The sequence below is a fragment of the Schistocerca americana genome, chromosome X (assembly GCF_021461395.2).
Source record: "Schistocerca americana isolate TAMUIC-IGC-003095 chromosome X, iqSchAmer2.1, whole genome shotgun sequence".
Taxonomy (NCBI): domain Eukaryota; kingdom Metazoa; phylum Arthropoda; class Insecta; order Orthoptera; family Acrididae; genus Schistocerca; species Schistocerca americana.
Genome location: NC_060130.1, coordinates 273323233 through 273333406, shown reverse-complemented (window position 1 = coordinate 273333406; position 10174 = coordinate 273323233). Strand labels below are relative to the sequence as shown.

The 10174-nt window shown below is 41.8% G+C and overlaps 1 non-coding gene across 1 annotated transcript; it reads left to right on the top strand.

The window, feature by feature from the left end:
• Positions 1–8578: 8578 nt before the first annotated feature.
• LOC124557493 lies at positions 8579–8682 on the top strand. The gene has a single exon (XR_006968747.1). It is a non-coding gene; the product is annotated as a U6 spliceosomal RNA (small nuclear RNA).
• Positions 8683–10174: the final 1492 nt, after the last annotated feature.

The window sequence follows — 10174 nt, the reverse complement described above, 5'->3', positions numbered from 1 at the left end:
GTAACTCTGCTTTGGCAGCACTGTCTTCGATAGTATCTCCATTGCTATCGCGCAGAGAAGAGATTGATTGTGTCTTGCCGCTAACATACTTCACATACGACCAGAATCTCGTTGGAGTTTCTGCCAGGTTTCGAGACAAAGTGTTGTTGTGAAAACTGTTATAGGCATCTCGCATTGAAGTCCGCGCTAAATTTCGAACTTCTGTAAAAGATCGCCAATCTTGGGGATTTTGAGTATGTTTAAATTTGGCGTATTTGTTTCGTTGTTTCTGCAGTAGTGTTCTAACCCGTTTTGTGTGGCAAAGAGGATCAGCTCCGTCGTTTGTTAATTTATTTGATATAAATCTCTCAATTGCTGCCGACACTATTCCTTTGAATTTAAGCCACATCTGGTCTACACTTATATTATTAATTTGGAATGAGTCGTCCTTCACCGTAAAGTGCAAATTCAGTGTGCTTCCACATTTTGCACGTTAGACAACTTACCCATTCTTCCTCTGCCTCATTCTGCGAAAATGTACCTGAGCAAAAGGGACAATTTCCCTCTTCATTAGTGGGTACTCGAACGCTACTAAGGGTGAACGAACCATCTGTTACACTGAAAACATCATCCTCGAATGATTCTTGGTTCCTAGGCTTTGGTGGCCTCTGCTTCTTTTTCTGTGGTTTATTTGTTGCTGTCGTGGATACTTCAAGAGATCTCTTGTATGGAGACAGGGTTAGGGCTGCTGAAGGACTTGCTTTTCTTCCCTTTATTCCTGGCCTCTTCCTTACTTGTGCAATGGGTGAGATTTGTGAAGACGTAATTTCGGATGTGGCAACAGATGTACCTCCCTCGATTTGAACATTAGCATGTCCACTTTTAGAAGCCACAGCTCCTACAGAGGGTTCATTTATTGAATCATTCGGTAAATCCTTAATTATTCCTTCACTGCTGGCAATGGTATATGAGGGTTTAACAGGTATATTCCTGTCATCCTAAACCCATTGACCGCAGTCTCCCCTGTCTACCACTTGAGGTAGACCTTCCCATTCAGTTCGGCGATGTCCATGTATGTTACTGGACCTGCATTTTCCCTCATCCATACATGTACCAGCTCAAAATAATAGGCTTTCAAAGAATTCATGAAAAATCTATGCAGCGGTTGCATCTTGTGGGAGGCATAAGGAGGCAGACACAAGGTTTTGTCATGGTTTCGCCTGCGAGATTTATAACATCCAGATTTCTGGAGTGGCCCATTTTCTTTCCTCTAACATTTTTAATTTTTATCATTAATTTTATCATTCTTTTATTGCAACCGAGTACCGCAGGGTACGAGGTGCCCTCAGCCGGTCACGTTCCTCCAACCACTTCCCACCTGTGCGGAATTCTGGCGTTAGCGCTAGCAGAGGGCGCTGATTATGTGCAGCACTATGTTTTCTTTCATTTGTGGCTCCTTTAGCGATTTGTTTTATGGTTGTTTATTATTACCCGGCACACTATCAACGGAGTTTAATATTTATGTCATTATCTAGAATATTGGTACTAGAGCACATGTCAACCACTGTTTTTTTAACTCTTCCTCTTTTTAACAATATTACTTCTGTCGTGTTCTTCTTTTTATTACTGTCATGCCTTTTATACGTTGTAAGCTTATTATAGACTTCAACAATTGTATCCTCCTTTATTTTCGCTGTTTCAGTTAATTATTGAAAACTAGTGTATGCCGACATTAGCGACATCTGGTGAACTTAACAACACAAACGTCTTATGGCTACTGTACGGCAGCTTGTTTTAAACAGTAGTACTACTGACAACATGACTCGTGCGTGTGATGTTATTTATATGTATTTGACGATGCTGGTGCTGATTCCGCATTTAACATTTGACGATGCCAGTATGGCTGCAGTACATTAGGACTTTGTTTTTATGAAACAGGTATGCCTCTTCATATTTAAAACCCACAAATGCAAATTTTGTCAGTACTACTTTTGAGCCGGCCGATGTGACCGAGCGGTTCTAGGCGCTTCAGTCTGGAACCGCGCGACCGCTAAGGTCGCAGGTTCTAATCCTGCCTCGGGCATGGTTGAGTGTGATGTTCTTAGGTTAGTTAGGTTTAAGTAGTTCTAAGTTCTAGGGGACTGATGACCTCAGATGTTAAGCCCCATAGTGCTCAGTAGTTTGAACCACTACTTTTCACTATAGTCTATGTATTCTTCTTAAGTTTTATACAGCTTGCGAGTGTATTTATGTTTTTCCCATTTGCTGCAGATCTGATGATGGTCAGTAAAGACCGAAACCCGTAATCTGTTATCAGACAGTTTGTGAACATAGACGTAAATTAAAGGAAACTTATTAAGTATACGGGTCACTGTTTTTTCGCGACGATGTCGCAGCTTGTGAATGTTTTAATTGCCGTTTGCATAGCAGACTCATCCCGCTTCTTTCGAGCTCGTGAAGTCATTTCTGAACCAATTCCTATAATAAAAACAGATTGAGAAAGTACGGTTTAAATGTGGAATACTAGGGTACAAATATGATATACTAGTATTCCATATTAGTGACACAGCCACCTTGAAATTCAGAAACACAAATAAAATCGAAAACTAAATTTGAATAGGCAACAAACACGCCATTTTACAGCTCAATGTATTAGCTAAACCTCTGTTCGCAAAATATATTAATAATTTCTGTGTTATGACAAGAATGAAACTGGAAACAACCAACCCGCAAAATTATGCCTCAAAGCAAATTCCTGAAAACGACTTCACTCACTCGCAATGGCTGCTAACTGAAATATAAATGGATCCCAAAGCAGCCTACAGTTGCTGTACGTAGTTTTTAAGCAGCTAACCAAAGTACAGCACCTACAAGGTGTGAAATGATAGTACTGCATATTACAACATAGTTCTGCATATTACTACACCTATTCCACATTTGTACCTCTTCCTCTTATATCCTCCATTTCTAAACCACAAAACGAGGTAGCTGTGCTGGGTGTCCACGTTAGCTAAATAACATCACCTTTACTGTTCTAACAACTAAATAATTATTTATTAATTATTATGTCTATTTGTCTTAGGATTGGGCTACCAACAGTGTCTCCTAAACGACTGTTCAGTGAACGTTGCTGTGTAAGGGCTTCCGTAACGGGAGCCGGGTGGCTTATTTACTAATTATGCCACCTACCACTATTGCCTATGGTAGAATTAGATTATAAACACAATCAATAGCGATAGGCAGCATAATTAAGAAATATTTTTTTTTATTTATGAAAAAGTGTCAGCTATGAATGTCAGTCAGAAACCAATCATCATTATTCATCAGAAGACGTAGAACCTGGAGCAAAACTGAAACCTCTAAAGCGGGATACGACACTAGTTCAGCAGGAAAAGAAAATGGTTTGGAATCGGCCTCGGTTGTATCAAAGTATGAACTAAACATTCGTCTGACGTGACTTAGGCATAAGACGGAAGATCTGAGTTAGAATGGTCGAAAAGGTACCCAAACCATATTCCTAATGTCGAGTTAAGAGCCTTAACCAACGCGTCATCTCGCTCTGATTTACCATACTTTGCGATAGGAACAGTGAACCCTAATTGTTTGGCAGAGCACACCCGCCACTTCAGTCTTCTGGAAGAATGATCGACAGAACTACACAAAAATATAGTTAACGTATGTATTCAGTACAACGCTATGTTGCACTGGTAAGGTTCCTTGATGATTTTCTTTGATTCTGGGTCCATAGATGCTACGAATTTTCTGATGGTCTGCTGGATGCCTTGATGCCTATTTTATTTCGGTAATATTTTGCAGTTTCGACCTTGGGTCATTTTCGGGTATCTACATACGTTTGTTAGCTCTTTGATCATAAATTAATTAAGATGGCAAATATTAATAGTTTAGCGGAAGGCACTTTGTAATGTCACCATTAAAAAAAGGTTCCTTGACGTTGAACAATTTTCAGTTGTCGATGCGTCGCAGCGACTAAGTCTTCAAAGAGCGATGTTCCAGTTATCGTCAGCCTAAACTGATTCGTCTTTCGGTAATCCCTCTTAATTAATTCAGCCCAGTGCCGGAATTGTTTCTTCAGTGACGCCCCGGTCAGTTCCATCCCATCCGAGATACTGCTCCGCCTCTGACAACATTGATGCTGACTGGGTATTTTTACTTTTCTTCGTCTTTTCTTCATCTCAATAGGGTAAAACTCAGCTCCTGTTCTTCATTAGAGAGATCTAGAAGGTTATAAATGCTGGAGATCAATGAGGACAGGCTTATTTATATTTTCGTTTGGCTTTCAGCAGACATCCCGTCGAATTAGTAATATACTAATGACCCACCCCGGCTTGCAAGGGTAGCATTAAATATCTACGGCCGGGCGACCTGTCTGGCGTAGCGGTAATAATGTATGTACACAAAACTCAGTCGTGAGTTAGTCTATTAGTGGATACCGTATCAAAATCCCTACTGTAGTTCCTAAAATTAGTATTTGCAGACAGAAAAACGCGACGGGGGACTTTATAACACGAATATAAAAGGTATTACCGAAATATTCGTGAAAATGTGCATACCTGGTTTTGAGGGACACGTTATCACTGCAACGCTGTAACATTGGACATGACGCTTTAATGTGCTCCGGAGCATACTTCATGTAGTAAGTGGATGAAACTGTTGTTTGTAAATGCGGCAAGGAAAATCATGGTTTAACGTCTCGCTGTCATTAAGGTCATTAGAGACAGACCGCAAGTTCGGAAAAAATGGTTCAATTGGTTCTAAGCACTATGAGACTTAACATCTGAGTTCATCAGTCCCCTAGACATAGAACTACTTAGACCTAACTAACCTAAGGACATCACACACGTCCATGCCCGAGGCATGATTCGAACCTGCGACCGTAGCAGCAGCGCGGTTCCGGACTGAAGCGCCTAGAACCGTTCGGCCACATTGGCCGGCCACAAGCTCGGACTGGACTGTGATCAGGAAGAAAATGGACCACGACCTTTCAAGGGAACTTGCCTTGAGCGATGTAAAGAAACAGAAAGGAATCAATATGTGGATATTCAGATGGGGGTTTTAACTTTTCCCACCAAATTCGATTACATTGTCTTAACCACTACTCTAGCCTTCTCACCGTCATATATACTGCCAGTAACATAATTTTCAAAAATAATTACTGGCTACTGCATAGAATCGTGGCTGGCAGTCGTACAAGCCAATCCCTGTAACGTTTGACCAGATTCTAGGTGACTATCAGAAGTCACTTTTATCGCTGGAATATCTTCGCACCATTCTTCAAAGAAATATACGGTGACTCAGTTATATTTATCTTGTACTTAGAAACAACTAACCTCCAATGAAAGAAATTTGAAGAGAGACAAGTTACCTGCTTGTAGAGACCTTATGTTCTTCATACTTGTCATTAAACGTCAGTAAATACACGTGACTAGGCGGATTTATTTGGTATTTTCGCTTTATTGAGGTAAAGCATCATATTAAATCAGATGGCTTCAACTGTTTTATACAGATTAAAATGAATCTTCTCAAACTGGTAATAGAGCCCAACTAGGAATGCCTGACAAGGCGTCGTTGAATACTTCATAAGTGAAATGTGTCTGGTGAGAAAAAAACACATTTTCTTGCAGCTGTAACGACGGAACGAAAATACCGTCAGGGATTATCAAACAGTTATGGACAATATGGCGACGCAAATGAAGAAATTAAATGTATCGTCTTTCAGCGCTCTGGTCTCATAACGTGTACAGTGAGCGACGGCGTCGTTCCTTAAGGAAACATTGGTCAATTTCACCACCAGATATACTAAATTTGATAAAGAATAAATTTATCTACTGAGTTCTCTATCAACTGTACACTGCTGACTTCATGTCTACGGCCTCTAATGATTGCAAGCGAACCGAGTATTACTTCAGTATTGTCGACGTTACGTGGTTAAAGGTACGACTCTGGCGCCATCTGTTAACGGCTGCTTGCCGAAGTGAGCTGTCGCACCGCAAGATAGCGCGCATGATGCTGCTTTGCAACTGCTACACGGAGAACGAACCTGCAAGTAATTCTCCACACGCCTCCTCGTTTAACATATGATGCTTTGTCCGAGAATATAAATGTACGTATATTTTTCTCCTTTGGCTCTGATTCAAGTTCACGCTAACACGAACCTGACTGGTGTTGTCCATATCCAGAATACAACTACGACACTAAACACAGCTTCGTAGGCAACAACATTTGTTGCATAAATACGAACACCAGTCAACAAAACAGTATGAACAATGTTACTGCTTGCAGTCCACTCGACATCCTTGGTTATTAGCGATTTATGCATGTTGTATTTCACGCAGCACTGGAGGAGGAGGAGAGGAAAGTCTGACATTTAACAGCAAAAAAGTGTAGTGCCACGGAAGTATGCTTACGAAGGTGCTGCATGTTCACTGCCGGGAAAAATATTAAGCCTTAATCTGATGAACACAAACATGTGACACACAGTGACAACGTCACAGACAAGGTATCGCACTGAAAAGTCCAGGAATAACCGACGTGTGTGGATGGCATTGCTCTGTAATTATATAGGATGAATAATTCGTTGACAATCATCAATACTGACAATTTACTGAATGAATGTCTGATCCGGCACATAATGTAAAGATACAGTGAAGATGTGTTGAAAACCTTTTTCTATATTCATCTTTTTTGCGCAAAATCAGTTTACAGAAAAGCTTTAAAGGCGTTAATACGCAATAAAACACCCACAATGCTTACTTTACTTTATGGGACATGTTATTTGAACCGAGTTTGAATTTAAAAATATACTTGCAATCGAAGGTAAAGTGCATAGTGAAGCGCCACAAACGAACGAAAAATCTGACAGTAATTTCGTTAACCTTATGCTCATTTCTTGTTACCTCAGCTCGTAGCTTTTACATAATGACAGCTTACACAAATTTCATAGTGTCTTGTTCTTTTGTTTATTGCCATTTGGTCGAGCTGACAGTAGCAAACTGTCCATATTTTTAAGTCGAAACAATACAAATAGCAATAGCGGTTTATGTTGTACGATTTAATACGTATAACGTGTGTCAAAAATATTGGGTGGTTATAATTAAACTTTCGCTACTTAAGGCGGCCCCTACGAAAAACGAGTGATCGTAGTGCAGAGAAACTTTGTGGAAACCTAAGTAAGGATATGCGGAGGAGAATTAACGAATAAACGGTTGAAAAAACAAATTTTAATTTCCACATGAGAAGGTAACATTTGTTAATTGTATACATATTTACGTTCCTGTTACAATTGTTGCTCAGTATGACGACCGTCTGTATCCACGGCAGCCTGGAACTTTGGTTCAAATGGCTCTCAGCACTATGCGACTTAACTTCTGAGGTCATCAGTCACCTAGAACTTAGAACTAATTACACCTAACTAACCTAAGGACATCACACACATCCATGCCCGAGCCAGGATTCGAACCTGCGACCGTAGCGGTCGCTCTGCTCCAGACTGTAGCGCCTAGAACAGCACGGCCACTCCGGCCGGCCCTGGAACTTTGTACTGATTCCATGTCACAAACGTTCCCAGCACTTGTCGAACAGTGACACACCTCGTACACTGCTTTAAGATCGTAAATTGCTTCCAGCATTGTCATCCATCACAACAATAACTTCAATATTTCTGGTGCAGTTAGCCGTTGGCCTTACCCAGCAGGAATTGGAAAAACCGCCCGGTTACACCCGATACAGGTATTTAGTTCTGAACAACCATCACTATCTCGCAGCCGCAATTCTCATATCGCCAATTACTTCGAACTTCCGAATCATGTCCTTCGTGATGAAAAATGACCTGTCATTATCACTGTAATGCGATGATACTCGCGTATAGCAGAAGCACTATTGCTATTGTTTCGATATGACAGCTTTACTACTAAAGCCCTGCCATCTTGTCCAGAGCCATGTTGACTGCCTGCAACTGTTATGCACACTGATGTTTGTTTCAATCCTACGTCACCGTACAAGTACCAGCGCATAGCGGCAGGTTATGACACTAACACTGTTAACATCGCAAATCTTGCAGCGCACAGTCTGATCACCATTCCTATTAATTTGGGGACCCGTACGGTAAATAGTTTTCCGTCTAGAGTGGCTCACTTCTAATTTCATTCGTAACTCCCCTGTACCTGCCACTCAGTTGTAAACGGGAGCTGGCCGCTGTGGCCGAGAGGTTCTCGCACTCGCTTCGGCGGTACGTATACTAAAATTGGAACGATACAGAGAAGATTTGACGGACTCGCCCACGCATAGTGAACATTCGCGCGCCGGAGATCATCGCCAACAGTGTCTAGTGTGTGTGCTTCGTTTTGTGTTTTGTGCAGTCACAACTCAACTGTTCACATGTGCCGTCGCAGTTCTCCGTGTTTTGTGCGCCGTGTCAACAAGTGTTAGTGTTTTTATCGTCCAACGTGAACGGCTTCTTGTTTTTTGTTTTTTTGTAACTACTTTCTTTGCCCGCCATTTTTGTATTTTCTGTGTCACCTATCTCATATTATTGTACCCCATAAGGCTGAAGAGCGGCGTATTAAGCTGCTGCCAGCCCGCCTTGTATGAGGTGCTGAAAATTACAAAAAAAGGAAAAAAAAGAGAAGATTTGAATGGCCCCTGCGCAAGGATAACACGCAAAATCGTGAAGCGTTCCACATTTAAAAAGCCGGCATAGTAGCTCAGCGTGTTCGGTCAGAGGGCTGCGTGCTCTCTGTAATAAAAAAACTGAGTCAAGGAATCAACTTGAACGGATGTCTTGCGATGTGCGCTCAGACCAACCGCGCTGCTGCTACGGTCGAAGGTTCGAATCCTGCCTTGGGCATGGATGTGTGTGATGTCCTTAGTTATGTTTAAGTGGTTCTACGTTCTAGGGGAATGATGACCTCCGATGTAAAGTCCCATAGTGCATAGAGCCATTACAACCATGTTTTTTGTAAACAAATGGTTCAAATGGCTCTGAGCACTATGGGACTTAACATCTATGGTCATCAGTCCCCTAGAACTTAGAACTACTTAAACCTAACTAACCTAAGGACATCACACAACACCCAGCCATCACGAGGCAGAGAAAATCCCTGACCCCGCCGGGAATCGAACCCGGGCGTGGGAAGCGAGAACGCTACCGCACGACCACGAGATGCGGGCTTTTGTAAACGAAAAAGAGAGAAACAAGCAAGCGAAGTTCCAGTATGCAGTGGTTAAAAAACTGTATATTAACATTCAGTGTCGTACTGAAATCACTGCGAGATAGGACCCCGCCAAGAGCGTAGGCAGGGAGGGAAAGCAAAAACTGTCACAAAAATCTTAAGAACCAACCGGAAGCGGTACATGAGTTCACCTGCCCTTTTCTAACCTGCGCTGCCCTGCGAGAAGAAGCCTTTCCCTCGGCACGAAACTGTAAACGTACACTGGTGTCATAGTGACAATTTGACCAAGTAGCACAAAGAAATGGCTACTACCGACTAGGCGTCCCCTGGGTTGTGTGTCGATAGTGCAATTGGTTCATACAGCTGCCGAATGCGCAGCTAGTTTATGTTAAATAATGGAATTTTTGCTGCAATTTCGCTACGGTACTGTAGGGGCGCTGAAGCAAGTACTATATTTTACCGAAGGCGATATTTGCCGATTTCTGCCAACTGAGGGCTTCAGCGAAACTGTTTAAGTTACAGTGCTTCAAATTATTTGATAGAACAATAAGTGAAATGGGAAACAGGTTTTGCCTATAAGTACTATTCCAACCCGTTTAATTTTCTGTTAGAAATGTCTTAAATGAGAATTGTGTATCCTGTTTTGAAAAATATACAGCAGATTTGGGTGTCTAATATAGCAAACATATCGATACGACTGAACTAGTTAACGACATTGTGGCTTTCAGATTCCAGGAGAAAGAGCAAAGACACAGCTTACCATTTGCATACTTTGATTTTTTTTCTCTCTAACTACGGATTACGAGATGATGATGAAGTCCCATGCTCCTCGACAGAGCGTAGGGGACGATGCGGGAGACCCGCACCGCCTTACTAGGCATGGTCCTAGCAGAGGCGGTTTGCCATTGCCTTCTTCCGACCTTAATGGCGATGAATGATGATGATGAAAACGACACAACAATACCCAGTCATGTCGAGGCAGGTGAAAATCCCTGACGGAGTACGAC